The sequence below is a fragment of the Pseudophryne corroboree genome (assembly GCF_028390025.1).
Source record: "Pseudophryne corroboree isolate aPseCor3 chromosome 7 unlocalized genomic scaffold, aPseCor3.hap2 SUPER_7_unloc_6, whole genome shotgun sequence".
In the NCBI taxonomy this organism is placed as follows: domain Eukaryota; kingdom Metazoa; phylum Chordata; class Amphibia; order Anura; family Myobatrachidae; genus Pseudophryne; species Pseudophryne corroboree.
Window position 1 is genome coordinate 427809 of NW_026967615.1, and position 16402 is coordinate 444210.

At 40.5% G+C, this 16402-nt stretch overlaps 5 non-coding genes across 5 annotated transcripts; all 5 read left to right on the forward strand.

The window, feature by feature from the left end:
* Positions 1-867: 867 nt before the first annotated feature.
* TRNAS-ACU (transfer RNA serine (anticodon ACU)) lies at positions 868-941 on the forward strand. The gene has a single exon. It is a non-coding gene; the product is annotated as a tRNA-Ser (tRNA).
* Positions 942-2037: 1096 nt separating this feature from the next.
* On the forward strand, positions 2038-2111 carry TRNAS-ACU (transfer RNA serine (anticodon ACU)). The gene has a single exon. It is a non-coding gene; the product is annotated as a tRNA-Ser (tRNA).
* Positions 2112-3207: 1096 nt separating this feature from the next.
* Positions 3208-3281, forward strand: TRNAS-ACU (transfer RNA serine (anticodon ACU)). Its single transcript has one exon. It is a non-coding gene; the product is annotated as a tRNA-Ser (tRNA).
* A 1096-nt stretch (positions 3282-4377) lies between these two features.
* TRNAS-ACU (transfer RNA serine (anticodon ACU)) lies at positions 4378-4451 on the forward strand. The gene has a single exon. It is a non-coding gene; the product is annotated as a tRNA-Ser (tRNA).
* A 1096-nt stretch (positions 4452-5547) lies between these two features.
* Positions 5548-5621, forward strand: TRNAS-ACU (transfer RNA serine (anticodon ACU)). The gene has a single exon. It is a non-coding gene; the product is annotated as a tRNA-Ser (tRNA).
* The last annotated feature ends 10781 nt before the right edge of the window (positions 5622-16402 follow it).

Sequence of the window (16402 nt, forward strand, 5' to 3'; positions counted from 1 at the left end):
CTGCCTTTATTTTTATGCTAACAAATTTGTTCTCTAAAAAGTGTCCACAAAGCCAAGTCTCTGATTAACACCTTTGTAGGGATGGTTTTTCACCTATAACTAAATTAAACTTGCTTCATTGGAAAGGCCGCAAGATGCATCCTCATTTCAATGTCTACTGAAATAATACGGGTTGACACCAGGAAACATTAACGCCACTGCATCCTTGCTGCTTTCTCATGTAGAAGTCTGTATAATGTGAAAACAAGGTGATACCTAATTAGCACACAGGTAAGGAATTAAGAAAATCTTTATTTAAGGGTGAAGATGTTTCTCACAAAATCGTTGCCCCAATGCATCATTGAAATTCAAGCTGGAAAGATGATTTTAATATATCACTTGTACATTTTGTATTGCTCTTCTGGTGACAATGTAGTTTGTTTTTGTCAATTACCCTTTTAATAATAGGGTAAAGAAAATTAAGTGGATTTTTTAAAGAAAACTATACTGTCAATATACTATTAAAACAAATTAAAATGGTAAAAGTTATTGTACTTTAAGTAAAAATAAAAGAGCAAAAATATCAATCCCAGTTTTGATTACTTAAATTAACAAAAAAAAATGCATATAGCAAAGGATAGTTTCAATCTGCCTACCTCTGGGTTATGGGCCCAGCATGCTTCCATTGCAGTACTCTGCTGCACATGTAAGTGCAAGAGATCCTGAAGCACTCACTCATCATGGGAAAGTACCAATGTGTTTCTTCGTTGGTTGATGGAAGAAACATCTTACAAAAACTCTCCAGATTATTGACTTTTTAAAGTTTTTCTAGGAAACGTTCTAGATGTATGCTTATTAGCCTTTGTCAGTATGCACTTTTTACAAAGTGTCTCTGTGGCGCAATCGGTTAGTGTGTCTGGCTACTAACCAAAAGGTTGGTGGTTCAATCCCACCCAGGGACGTAATTGACCTTTTTATCAGATTTTGGTGATCTTTAAGTAGACAAGTCAAAATTTCAAATCCCCTGTTATGGTGTAGGGTACCCGGCCTTCTCTGATGTAATCAGAGTTAGATTTGATTCAGTGATTTTATAAAAACAGATAGGAAGCACAATTTAGCAGTGGGTTGCAGAGAAAAAAAAATATGCTGGCAAAAAAAATCCAATTGAGTGATTAAACAGCTCTTCATTTTCTTGCTTTATTTTTATGCTAACAAATTTGTTCTCTGAAAAGTGTCCACAAAGCCAAGTCTCTGATTAACACCTTTGTAGGGACGGTTTTTCACCTATTACTAAATTTAAATTGCTTCATTGGAAAGGCAGCAAGATGCATCCTCATTTCAATGTCTACTGAAATAATACAGGTTGACACCAGGAAACATTAACGCCACTGCATCCTTGCTGCTTTCTCATGTAGAAGTCTGTTTAATGTGAAAACAAGGTGATATCTAATTAGCACACAGGTAAGGAATTAAGAAAATCTTTATTTAAGGGTGAAGATGTTTCTCACAAAATCGTTGCCCCAATGCATCATTGAAATTCAAGCTGGAAAGATGATTTTAATATATCACTTGTACATTTTGTATTGCTCTTCTGGTGACAATGTAGTTTGTTTTTGTCAATTACCCTTTTAATAATAGGGTAAAGAAAATTAAGTGGATTTTTTAAAGAAAACTATACTGTCAATATACTATTCAAACAAATTAAAATGGTAAAAGTTATTGTACTTCAAGTAACAATAAAAGAGCAAAAATATCAATCCCAGTTTTGATTACTTAAATTAACAAAAAAAAATGCATATAGCAAAGGATAGTTTCAATCTGCCTACCTCTGGGTTATGTGCCCAGCATGCTTCCATTGCAGTACTCTGCTGCACATGTAAGTGCAAGAGATCCTGAAGCACTCACTCATCATGGGAAAGTACCAATGTGTTTCTTCGTTGGTTGATTTAAGAAAATTCTTACAAAAACTCTCCAGATTATTGACTTTTTAAAGTTTTTCTAGGAAACGTTCTAGATGAATGCTTATTAGCCTTTGTCAGTATGGCCTTTTTGCAAAATGTCTCTGTGGCGCAATTGGTTAGTGTGTCTGGCTACTAACCAAGAGGTTGGTGGTTCAATCCCACCCAGGGACATAATTGACCTTGTGATCAGATTTTGGTGATATTTAAGTAGACAAGTCAAAATTTCAAACCCCCTCTTATGGTGTAGGGTACCTGGCCTTCTCTGATGTAATCAGAGTTAGATTTGATTCAGTGATTTTATAAAAAACAGCTAGGAAGCACAATTTAGCAATGGGTTGCAGAGAAAAAAAAATATGCTGGCAGAAAAATCCAATTGAGTGATTAAACAGCTCTTCATTTTCTGCCTTTATTTTTATGCTAACAAATTTGTTCTCTAAAAAGTGTCCACAAAGCCAAGTCTCTGATTAACACCTTTGTAGGGATGGTTTTTCACCTATAACTAAATTAAACTTGCTTCATTGGAAAGGCCGCAAGATGCATCCTCATTTCAATGTCTACTGAAATAATACGGGTTGACACCAGGAAACATTAACGCCACTGCATCCTTGCTGCTTTCTCATGTAGAAGTCTGTATAATGTGAAAACAAGGTGATACCTAATTAGCACACAGGTAAGGAATTAAGAAAATCTTTATTTAAGGGTGAAGATGTTTCTCACAAAATCGTTGCCCCAATGCATCATTGAAATTCAAGCTGGAAAGATGATTTTAATATATCACTTGTACATTTTGTATTGCTCTTCTGGTGACAATGTAGTTTGTTTTTGTCAATTACCCTTTTAATAATAGGGTAAAGAAAATTAAGTGGATTTTTTAAAGAAAACTATACTGTCAATATACTATTAAAACAAATTAAAATGGTAAAAGTTATTGTACTTTAAGTAAAAATAAAAGAGCAAAAATATCAATCCCAGTTTTGATTACTTAAATTAACAAAAAAAAATGCATATAGCAAAGGATAGTTTCAATCTGCCTACCTCTGGGTTATGGGCCCAGCATGCTTCCATTGCAGTACTCTGCTGCACATGTAAGTGCAAGAGATCCTGAAGCACTCACTCATCATGGGAAAGTACCAATGTGTTTCTTCGTTGGTTGATGGAAGAAACATCTTACAAAAACTCTCCAGATTATTGACTTTTTAAAGTTTTTCTAGGAAACGTTCTAGATGTATGCTTATTAGCCTTTGTCAGTATGCACTTTTTACAAAGTGTCTCTGTGGCGCAATCGGTTAGTGTGTCTGGCTACTAACCAAAAGGTTGGTGGTTCAATCCCACCCAGGGACGTAATTGACCTTTTTATCAGATTTTGGTGATCTTTAAGTAGACAAGTCAAAATTTCAAATCCCCTGTTATGGTGTAGGGTACCCGGCCTTCTCTGATGTAATCAGAGTTAGATTTGATTCAGTGATTTTATAAAAACAGATAGGAAGCACAATTTAGCAGTGGGTTGCAGAGAAAAAAAAATATGCTGGCAAAAAAAATCCAATTGAGTGATTAAACAGCTCTTCATTTTCTTGCTTTATTTTTATGCTAACAAATTTGTTCTCTGAAAAGTGTCCACAAAGCCAAGTCTCTGATTAACACCTTTGTAGGGACGGTTTTTCACCTATTACTAAATTTAAATTGCTTCATTGGAAAGGCAGCAAGATGCATCCTCATTTCAATGTCTACTGAAATAATACAGGTTGACACCAGGAAACATTAACGCCACTGCATCCTTGCTGCTTTCTCATGTAGAAGTCTGTTTAATGTGAAAACAAGGTGATATCTAATTAGCACACAGGTAAGGAATTAAGAAAATCTTTATTTAAGGGTGAAGATGTTTCTCACAAAATCGTTGCCCCAATGCATCATTGAAATTCAAGCTGGAAAGATGATTTTAATATATCACTTGTACATTTTGTATTGCTCTTCTGGTGACAATGTAGTTTGTTTTTGTCAATTACCCTTTTAATAATAGGGTAAAGAAAATTAAGTGGATTTTTTAAAGAAAACTATACTGTCAATATACTATTCAAACAAATTAAAATGGTAAAAGTTATTGTACTTCAAGTAACAATAAAAGAGCAAAAATATCAATCCCAGTTTTGATTACTTAAATTAACAAAAAAAAATGCATATAGCAAAGGATAGTTTCAATCTGCCTACCTCTGGGTTATGTGCCCAGCATGCTTCCATTGCAGTACTCTGCTGCACATGTAAGTGCAAGAGATCCTGAAGCACTCACTCATCATGGGAAAGTACCAATGTGTTTCTTCGTTGGTTGATTTAAGAAAATTCTTACAAAAACTCTCCAGATTATTGACTTTTTAAAGTTTTTCTAGGAAACGTTCTAGATGAATGCTTATTAGCCTTTGTCAGTATGGACTTTTTGCAAAATGTCTCTGTGGCGCAATTGGTTAGTGTGTCTGGCTACTAACCAAGAGGTTGGTGGTTCAATCCCACCCAGGGACATAATTGACCTTGTGATCAGATTTTGGTGATATTTAAGTAGACAAGTCAAAATTTCAAACCCCCTCTTATGGTGTAGGGTACCTGGCCTTCTCTGATGTAATCAGAGTTAGATTTGATTCAGTGATTTTATAAAAAACAGCTAGGAAGCACAATTTAGCAATGGGTTGCAGAGAAAAAAAAATATGCTGGCAGAAAAATCCAATTGAGTGATTAAACAGCTCTTCATTTTCTGCCTTTATTTTTATGCTAACAAATTTGTTCTCTAAAAAGTGTCCACAAAGCCAAGTCTCTGATTAACACCTTTGTAGGGATGGTTTTTCACCTATAACTAAATTAAACTTGCTTCATTGGAAAGGCCGCAAGATGCATCCTCATTTCAATGTCTACTGAAATAATACGGGTTGACACCAGGAAACATTAACGCCACTGCATCCTTGCTGCTTTCTCATGTAGAAGTCTGTATAATGTGAAAACAAGGTGATACCTAATTAGCACACAGGTAAGGAATTAAGAAAATCTTTATTTAAGGGTGAAGATGTTTCTCACAAAATCGTTGCCCCAATGCATCATTGAAATTCAAGCTGGAAAGATGATTTTAATATATCACTTGTACATTTTGTATTGCTCTTCTGGTGACAATGTAGTTTGTTTTTGTCAATTACCCTTTTAATAATAGGGTAAAGAAAATTAAGTGGATTTTTTAAAGAAAACTATACTGTCAATATACTATTAAAACAAATTAAAATGGTAAAAGTTATTGTACTTTAAGTAAAAATAAAAGAGCAAAAATATCAATCCCAGTTTTGATTACTTAAATTAACAAAAAAAAATGCATATAGCAAAGGATAGTTTCAATCTGCCTACCTCTGGGTTATGGGCCCAGCATGCTTCCATTGCAGTACTCTGCTGCACATGTAAGTGCAAGAGATCCTGAAGCACTCACTCATCATGGGAAAGTACCAATGTGTTTCTTCGTTGGTTGATGGAAGAAACATCTTACAAAAACTCTCCAGATTATTGACTTTTTAAAGTTTTTCTAGGAAACGTTCTAGATGTATGCTTATTAGCCTTTGTCAGTATGCACTTTTTACAAAGTGTCTCTGTGGCGCAATCGGTTAGTGTGTCTGGCTACTAACCAAAAGGTTGGTGGTTCAATCCCACCCAGGGACGTAATTGACCTTTTTATCAGATTTTGGTGATCTTTAAGTAGACAAGTCAAAATTTCAAATCCCCTGTTATGGTGTAGGGTACCCGGCCTTCTCTGATGTAATCAGAGTTAGATTTGATTCAGTGATTTTATAAAAACAGATAGGAAGCACAATTTAGCAGTGGGTTGCAGAGAAAAAAAAATATGCTGGCAAAAAAAATCCAATTGAGTGATTAAACAGCTCTTCATTTTCTTGCTTTATTTTTATGCTAACAAATTTGTTCTCTGAAAAGTGTCCACAAAGCCAAGTCTCTGATTAACACCTTTGTAGGGACGGTTTTTCACCTATTACTAAATTTAAATTGCTTCATTGGAAAGGCAGCAAGATGCATCCTCATTTCAATGTCTACTGAAATAATACAGGTTGACACCAGGAAACATTAACGCCACTGCATCCTTGCTGCTTTCTCATGTAGAAGTCTGTTTAATGTGAAAACAAGGTGATATCTAATTAGCACACAGGTAAGGAATTAAGAAAATCTTTATTTAAGGGTGAAGATGTTTCTCACAAAATCGTTGCCCCAATGCATCATTGAAATTCAAGCTGGAAAGATGATTTTAATATATCACTTGTACATTTTGTATTGCTCTTCTGGTGACAATGTAGTTTGTTTTTGTCAATTACCCTTTTAATAATAGGGTAAAGAAAATTAAGTGGATTTTTTAAAGAAAACTATACTGTCAATATACTATTCAAACAAATTAAAATGGTAAAAGTTATTGTACTTCAAGTAACAATAAAAGAGCAAAAATATCAATCCCAGTTTTGATTACTTAAATTAACAAAAAAAAAATGCATATAGCAAAGGATAGTTTCAATCTGCCTACCTCTTGGTTATGGGCCCAGCATGCTTCCATTGCAGTACTCTGCTGCACATGAAAGTGCAAGAGATCCTGAAGCACTCACTCATCATGGGAAAGTACCAATGTGTTTCTTTGTTGGTTGATGGAAGAAACATCTTACAAAAACTCTCCAGATTATTGACTTTTTAAAGTTTTTCTAGGAAACGTTTTAGATGAATGTTTATTAGCCTTTGTCAGTATGTACTTTCGCAAAGTGTCTCTGTGGTGCAATCAGTTAGTGTGTACGGCTATAAACCAAAAGGTTGGTGGTTCAATCCCACCCAGAGACGTAATTGACTTTGTTATCAGATTTTGGTGATCTTTAGTAGACAAGTCAAAATGTCAAACCCCCTCTTATGGTGTAGGGTACCTGGCCTTCTCTGATGTAATCAGAGTTAGGTTTGATTCAGTGATTTTATAAAAACAGCTAGGAAGCACAATTTAGCAGTGGGTTGCAGAGAAAAAGAAATATGCTGGCAAAAAAATCCAATTGAGTGATTAAACAGCTCTTAATTTTCTGGCTTTATTTTTATGCTAACAAATTTGTTCTCTGAAAAGTGTACACAAAGCCAAGTCTCTGATAAACACCTTTGTAGGGATGGTTTTTCACCTATTACTAAATTAAATTTGCTTCATTGGAAAGGCAGCAAGATGCATCCTCATTTCAATGTCTACTGAAATAATACGGGTTGACACCAGGAAACATTAACGCCACTGCATCCTTGCTGCTTTCTCATGTGGAAGTCTGTTTAATGTGAAAACAAGGTGATATCTAATTAGCACACAGGTAAGGAATTAAGAAAATCTTTATTTAAGGGTGAAGATGTTGCTAACAAAATCGTTGCCCCAATGCATCATTGAAATTCAAGCTGGAAAGATGATTTTAATATATCACTTGTACATTTTGTACTGCTCTTCTGGTGACAATGTAGTTTGTTTTTGTCAATTACCATTTTAATAATAGGGTAAAGAAAATTAAGTGGATTTTTGAAAGAAAACAATACTGTCAATATACTATTAAAACAAATTAAAATGGTAAAAGTTATTGTACTTTAAGTAAAAATAAAAGAACCAAAATATCAATCCCAGTTTTGGATTACTTTAATTAACAAAAAAAAAAAATGCATATAGCAGAGGATAGTTTCAATCTGCCTACCTCTGGGTTATGGGCCCAGCATGCTTCCATTGCAGTACTCTGCTGCACATGTAAGTGCAAGAGAACCTGAAGCACTCACTCATCATGGAAAAGTACCAATGTGTTTCTTCGTTGGTTGATGGAAGAAACATCTTACAAAAACTCTCCAGATTATTGACTTTTTAAAGTTTTTCTAGGAAACGTTCTAGATAAATGCTTATTAGCCTTTGTCAGTATGTACTTTTTGCAAAGTGTCTCTGTGGCGCAATCGGTTAGTGTGTTCGGCTATTAACCAAAAGGTTGGTGGTTCAATCCCACCCAGGGACGTAATTGATCTTGTGATCAGATTTTGGTGATCTTTAAGTAGACAAGTCAAAATTTCAAACCCCCTGTTATGGTGTAGGGTACCTGGCCTTCTCTGATGTAATCAGAGTTAGATTTGATTCAGTGATTTTATAAAAACAGCTAGGAAGCACAATTAGGCAGTGGGTTGCAGAGAAAAAGAAATATGCTGGCAAAAAAATCCAATTGAGTGATTAAACAGCTCTTCATTTTCTGGCTTTACTTTTATGCTAACAAAGTTGTTCTCTGAAAAGTGTCCACAAAGCCAAGTCTCTGATTAACACCTTTGTAGGGATGGTTTTTCACCTATTACTAAATTAAACTTGCTTCATTGGAAAGGCAGCAAGAAACACTAGACTAATTGGAGGTGCGCCCTAAAGCAAATTACAATGTTAGGATTAGGGGGTTCGGAAAGACCTCTAGTGTATACTGTCACGATCCGGGTATCTGGACGCCATAACTTACCTTTCAGATGCCTCCTAAGGCTGGCTCAGCGCTCCAGGACCGGATCCCATCTGTTATTCTGATGTCCCCATTCCTGCCTCCTCTCCTGTCACTCTGAGACGCTGTCACAGCGGCGCCATGTTACATCTTGAATGGCATCTCCCGCGGCCTCCGCCGCCGTCCCTGAGTTTCTGCATGCAGGATGTCAGAGTGGCGCTTATGTCAGCCGCGGCCTCCGCTGTTGCCCGCGTGGTTCAAATGTGCACTCATCAGTCTGGCGTCTCCTGTTTACTGTGGCCGGCGCCGCCATTGCTGTTAAAGTTCCCACATGGATTATCAAACCAATCTTCCCTCCAAGTGTCTGCATGGGCGCAGCCATGTTGGATTCTGTCACCTGTTCATTTCCACCAATCCGCTGTTTCCATTGTAATCTGCATAATTGCCTAGCCAATCCCTTCCTTGCTGCAGGTATAAGTATTCTGTGCCTGAGCAAGGAAGGCGTCAGTGATTTTGTTGTCAAACCTAGTTCCAGTTTGTCTCTCTCCCGTGGTTGTTTTCCAGGTTCCAGTTACCATCTCCAAACCTCCACTAAAGAGACCCGCTCTAGTCTACCACCTGCGGTGCAGCCTGACTCTCCAGTCCTCTGGGACTCATCTGTTTCCAGTTACAGATTTACCTGCTTCCAGCCTAGCTTCCAGCAGAGATCAGCTCTTCTTAAAGTGCCGGTATCATTTCCGCAGATTACCACTCACCACCGGCACTATTATTTCACCGCTCTCAAACTCCATATATCAATCATATTTCATCGCTCTCAAGCTTCATTTATTATTTGGCTGGTTCCATCCAGCAATCCACTCCGTGCTTACATCAGTCTGGTTTCAGCCAGTACCCACAGCAGCCATTTTATCCACAGCAGCCCAGCTTTTCCTGGAACACCAGCTAGTATGATCCTGGGCTATCTCCATTGCTACAGTCGGGCCTGGTAAGGACTTTCCAACTAGAAGATAATAAGAACTGTCTCATACTGCCAGAGCCCTGTGGTCCTTGCCCTCCTGTAGTACCCAGGAACTGTATTATTTCTCTGCTGATTTTATGTTTCTCTTTTATTACTGCTGTGATGCATGGAGTTTGTCAAAATAAACATCATTGACTTTTATCCTGGTTGTCGTGGGCACGCCTTCGGGCAATTCTTCTACATTTAACTTACATGTCCAGGGGTCTGATACAACCTCCCAGGTTCCACTACACCTCAGCCCCTACAACTGAGGCTGCCTCCAGTCAGCTCAGGCCCTCAGTTGTGACATATACACTGTATATACATTTTAAGATAGGAAGGTACAAATTACATATTCACATTGCATCTATGGGCTGGATTCAAATGTCCCTTTCCTCCCTCAATCGTGCCCGTCAGCAGCTATTCTATTCTATATAAGGAGCCACGCGTCGCCGCCATTTTCCCTTGTGCATTGGAGATGATAGGGAGAGGACGTGCAGCGTTTTCTCAGTTTCTGTGTTCAGTGTGCTGCAAATATCTGTGCTCAGTGTTCTTGCAAATATCTGTGCTCAGTGTGCTGAAAATATCTACGTTCTCTGCCTGAAAAATGCTCCATATCTGTGCTGCATTGTATTATATAGTATGAGGACAGGGTAGAATTTTGCTGACCACCAGTATATAATATATAGCAGTACGGTACAGTAGGCCACTGCTCTACCTACCTCTGTGTCGTCAAGTATACTATCCATCCATACCCATACCTCCCAACATGACCCTCTCCAGGAGGGACACAATGCTCTGCTTCTGGACTTTTCTCTTATGTATGATTGCCCTCACCTGTGGTGTAACACCTTTCTTATCCATTAGCCTGTTCAACACAGTTACAGGCAATCATAAATTAAGAGAAAAGTCCAGAAGCAGAGCATTGTGTCCCTCCTGGAGAGGGTCATGTTGGGAGGTATGCATACCTGTGGTGTATTTTAGTAGTTGTGCGCAGTATATATAGTAGGAGGACAGGGCAGAATTTTGCTGACCACCAGTATATAATATATAGCAATACGGTACAGTAGGCCACTGCTCTACCTACCTCTGTGTCGTCAAGTATACTATCCATCCATACCTGTGGTGTATTTTAGTAGTTGTGCGCACTATATATAGTAGGAGGACAGTGCAAAATTTTGCTGACCACCAGACTTCTACTTAAGTCCAATGGTGTAGGATATGCAAAGCTGTTTGGCTGTGCATTTATTGATCTAAGCATGCATTTTTATCAAAGCGTGATAAAATTGACACATAACGCAGCGTTCAATCAGCGTTAATTTATCTTCAGCTGATATCGATTGTGAATTGACGTTTCTTCTCTTCTTGTCACCTACAGGTAATTACAATTGACTACAACCACCAATCTATTCTGCTGCACTATATCTATATATGCAAAGCTAATTCTGCTGGGTAATTACAATTGACTACAACCACCAATCTATTCTGCTGCACTATATCTATATATGATATCTATATATGCAAAGCTAATTCTGCTGGGTAATGCAAATTGAAACATTATTGCATAGTATGTGATTTTGAAGTACTTTTTTAAAGTTTTGAATGATATAGACCCAGTTTAATCTTTGTGGAATGCCTGGTTGCTGTTTTTAAGGTAATTTATTGCCTGGCATTTGAGGGGATGGGGTGTGGTTACAGATTTCAATTATTGGTTTCACTTGTAATAGTCTTCTACTAAAGTCCAATGGTGTAGGCTGTGCAAAGCCATTTGGCTGTGCATTTATTGATCTAAGCGTGCATTTTTATAAAAGCGTGATAAAATTGACACATAACAGCAGTGTTCAATTAGCGTTCAATTGAAGTGAAAAAGAAGGAAAACAGAAGCACACCAATCTAACAAAACAAAGAAAACTGAAGAACTAATAACAAATGTGAGTCACTTACTCCTCAGATCACTCACCTCCTGATTGTTGCATCTGATTACATAGCACAGAACTACCTTACTTGGACATTTCATAAACCATCCATTTCACCTACAAATGCCTGTATCTGTATTATTGTAATTTTGTTTTTTAAGCACAGCTGCACCAATGCAATTTTACCTGCAAACACTTAAAACATCTAACATAATTACCATTGCTTCTTAAACCTCTCACAATCCTTTCATTTCTTACACTCCAAATACATTTCTGCACCCACTTTATCTACGCTTTTGACTCATTTCATACTAAATCTACACCCCTTGAGCCTACACTGCTTTTCTCACCTGCATTTCTACAATTCTTCTGCTCGGATTCCCTTACAGTCTCCTCTCCTACTTCCACTTTCCCTCAACCTATTTACCTACTTAACACTATGTCAATGCTTTCTTATACTCCCCACATCACTCAGTGTCTACCTAATAATGTATCTTTATCCTTCCCCCCTAGTCTCCTCCACCTCCTCCTCTGTCTCACCTCCATCCCTCTGTTTCCTTCCCCCACCTTTCCTGTTACCCCACTTTCAGTCACCTCTGCCCCATGGTCCTGCTACCCCACAACTCAGCCCTGCTCCCTCTCTCCCTTCCCTGTCACCTCCCCACACCCCCATCCACATCACACTGACCTCCCTCCCTGCCCACCTCCTGCAGTTTCCCCTCCTATCTCAGCACCCGTACCATCACTACTCTCTCATCCCTGCCCTCAAAGTTAATCCCACCTCATCGCTACAGCAACCCTGAAAATCTAATTCACATCTCTCCCACAAACTCATACCCCCTATCCTGTGCCCTCTGGAATGCCAGATCCGTTTGTAACAAACTGGTCCCCACTCATGACCTTTTCATTTCCAACTCCCAACACCTACTAGCCATTACTGAAACTTGGATTACGCCCTCTGACACTACTTCTGCTGCTGCTCTCTCTGCTGGGGGCCTTACATTCACACACACCCCCCGACCTGGGGGTCGCCATGGGGGTGGTGTTGGGGTCCTTTTACCTTCTAGTTACTCCTACCAACTCATACCACCAGAACCATCCCTTATATTATCTACATTTGAGGTCCACTCCATATGTCTCTTCCAACCAGTCCATCTTAGAGTAGCTGTCATTTACCGCCCCCCTGGCACTGCTTCCAAATTCATCGACAACTTTGCTTCCTGGCTTCCTCACTTCCTCTCTTCTGACATTCCCACCATTATCCTAGGCGATTTCAACATCCCTATTGACATCCCCACACAATCCCCTGCCTCTAAACTCCTTAACCTCACCTCTTCACTTGGTCTCTCCAAGTGGACCTCCTCACCCTCCCATGTGAATGGGAGCTCACTGGATCTGGTCTTCACTCACCGCTGTGATATTTCTGATTTTTCCAACTCCCCATTTCCCCTCTCTGACCACCACCTGCTCTCCTTCAACCTATCTCTCTCGACTTCCCCATCTCAACCTCCTAAGGCTACCATCACTAAGCGTAACATTGAAGCTATTGACACCACATTCCTTTCCTCCCTGTTTGACTCACTTCTCTCTCCTATTCTCTCTCTCTCTCATGCCCTGAACAAGCCACTTCCACATACAATGCTTCCCTTACTTCTGCTCTTGACTCTGTTGCTCCACCAACCACTGTTCACCCTCGCAAATTAACACCTCAACCCTGGCACACCAAATGCACCAGATATCTGCAAAAATGCTCACGTACTGCTGAGCGACACTGGAAGAAATCACGCTCTAAGGCAGACTTCCTCCATTTCAAACTTATGCTCTCATCCTTCAGTGCTGCCCTTTCTCTTGCTAAACAGTCATACTTCAAGAACCTCATCTCCTCCCAGTCTTCCAACCCCCGGCGCCTCTTTGCCACTCTCAACTCACTCCTCTGCCCACCTCCACCTCGTCTCCCTTCCTCACTCTCTGCTCTTGACTTTGCCACTTACTTCACATCCAAAATTGACTCCATACGTCAGGACATCACATCACACCAGACTATCAGTAACCAGCCTTCTCCCATCCCTTACCAACCCTCCCCATCCCTCGCACCAACTCTGTCATCTTTCTCCCATGCATCTGGAGAGGAAGTCATGGCCCTCATTCGTTCCTGTCCCCTCACCACCTCCCCACTTGACCCTATCCCCTCCCGCCTCCTCTGCCACATCTCTTCTTCTGCTTGTTCCCATCTTTCCCACCTTCTCAATCTCTCCCTCTCATCAGGCACTGTCCCCTCTGCCTTCAAGCACGCTCTCATCTCTCCTATTCTTAAAAAACCTACCCTTGATCCAAACACTCTCTCCAACTACCGACCCATCTCTCTTCTCCCTTTTGCCTCCAAACTCCTTGAGCGTATTGTCTACAACCGCCTTACTTCCTTTCTTTCCTCACACTCACTGCTTGACCCATTCCAGTCTGGCTTCCGTCCTCTCCACTCCACTGAAACTGCCCTTACAAAAGTATGCAATGACCTCCATGCTGCTAAATCTAAGGGACACTACTCTCTACTTATTCTACTTGATCTCTCTGCTGCTTTTGACACTGTGGACCATCCTCTACTACTGCAAATCCTTCACTCCATTGGTCTGCGTAACACTGCCCTCTCTTGGTTGTCGTCCTACCTTTCTGACCGTTCATTCTCTGTCTCCTCTCATGACTCCACCTCCCCCTCACTTCCACTAACTGTAGGGGTACCCCAAGGTTCTGTCCTTGGTCCTCTTCTCTCTCTATACGTCCTCACTAGGTAAGCTCATTAGTTCTTTTGGTTTCCAATATCATCTCTATGCTGATGACACTCAAATCTATCTTTCCTCTCCAGACCTCTCCCCTACTCTCCTCACTCGTATCTCCAACTGTCTCTCTGCTATCTCTTCCTGGATGTCCCAGCGCTTTCTTAAACTTAACATGTCTAAGACCGAGCTGATCATCTTCCCTCCCTCCCGCATAACCTCACCTCCTACAATCTCATTATCTATTGATGGCACTACTATCTCCTCTACCCCCCAAGTGCGCTGTCTTGGAGTAATCCTTGACTCCTCCATCTCCTTCAAACCACACATTCAGCACCTCTCACAAACCTGCCGTTTTCATCTAAAAAATATTTCCAGGATCAGACCCTTTCTGACCCAGGATGCTACTAAGACTCTTATCCACTCACTGGTCATCTCCAGACTGGACTACTGTAATCTTCTCCTGACTGGCATTCCTGACAAATACCTCTCTCCACTCCAATCTATCCTCAATGCTGCTGCCCGGCTCATTTTCCTCACCAAATGCACTATGTCCATCTCTCCTCTCTTACTAGTCCTTCACTGGCTCCCCTTCCCTTTCAGAATCCATTTCAAGCTTCTCACACTTGCTTACAAAACCCTCACCCACTCCTCTCCCATCTACATCTCTGATCTTATCTCGCTTTACACTCCCACCCGTCCTCTTCGCTCTGCTAATGCACACCGACTCTCCTGCCTACGGATTACTTCCTCCCACTCCTACCTCCAAGATTTTTCACGTGCTGCACCACATCTCTGGAATTCCCTACCTCTCCCCCTCAGACTCTCCACCTCTCTACAAAACTTCAAATGGGCTCTCAAGACCCACTTCTTCACCAAACCCAGCTAAATCTCATCCTAAACCTCTGTTCCACGCTCTCTATGTACCCCATCTGTCTCACCCCTCTCTGTCTACTCCTCCCCTTTAGAATGTAAGCTCTCATGAGCAGGGCCCTCTTCCCTCATGTGCTTACTCTTTTCTTACTTTAATAATCTTCAGCTGCACCAAATCCAGCAGTCTTCTGCCACCTGATACTTATTCCAGTGTCATCTGCTGATGTAGCTATGTTTATTTACCCTGTACTTGTCCTATATTGTCATCAACTGTAAGTTGCTGTTTTCCTGTTTGATTATTTGTTTATGTACTCTGTAATTTGGTGCTGCGGAACCCTTGTGGCGCCATATAAATAAAGGATAATAATAATAAATAATATAATATATAGCAGTACGGTACAGTAGGCCACTGCTCTACCTACCTCTGTGTCGTCAAGTATACTATCCATCCATACCTGTGGTGCATTTTAGAAAAAAAAACATATCTCGGCAGAGCAATCTATAAATCCATCATTTTTCAGACAGCAACAGTGGGTATTGTAATAGTCACCCAATCCATCACTTTTATAGGGTTACATGCATCCACATGCTACAGCCTGTCTCAATAATTTTACTGTCATGGTGTGTGTGTTTGTGTTTTTATTTGGGTATTTTTTGTTGTTGTAGAACTACAGGTACCAGCGAGCCCGTTATTTCCCCGCCTGCTGGTACTTGAGGTTCTCCAAGTACCAGCAAGTGGGGGAGGCTTGCTCGGCCTTGTAGTTCCACAACAAAAAAACAATATTCTTTTTTTACACATATGGCTATCAGCCCGGCACCCACCACCCAGGGGTGCTGGGGACAGCCTCGGGCTTCACCCCTGGCCCTTGGGTGCCTCGAGGGGAGGAACCTCTTGATTTAAGGGGTCCCCACTCCTCCAGGGAACCCCGGCCAGGGGTGACTAGTTGGAGGGGTAATGCCAGGGCCGCAGGGACCTACATAAAAGTGTCCCCTGGCTGTGGCATTATCTCTCTGGCTAGTGGAGCCCGGTGCTGGTTTTAAAAATATGGGGGACCCCTACATCTTTTGTCCCACGTATTTTTGGAACCAGGACCCGTCTAAGAGCCTGGTGCTGGTTGTCTAAATACGGGGAACCTCTGTCCAATTTTTCCCCCAGTATTTAAATAACCAGGACCGGCTCAAAGAGGCTGGTTATACTAAGGAGGGGGGACCTCACACATTTTTTTTAACCCATTCAGACCCTTCTCCTTTAAGTTAATGGAAGCCCTGGACAACAAAATTGCATTCATGTCCTCCTCCCTCACCCTTCCCAGTCCCAAACACTCATTTTTTTCTTTAAAAATGTATAATATATCACAAGAACAATGAGCAGGCAGGCAGCGGGCATTGGCAGCATCGGACTGAGATAGAAATTAGTGGTGGAGGG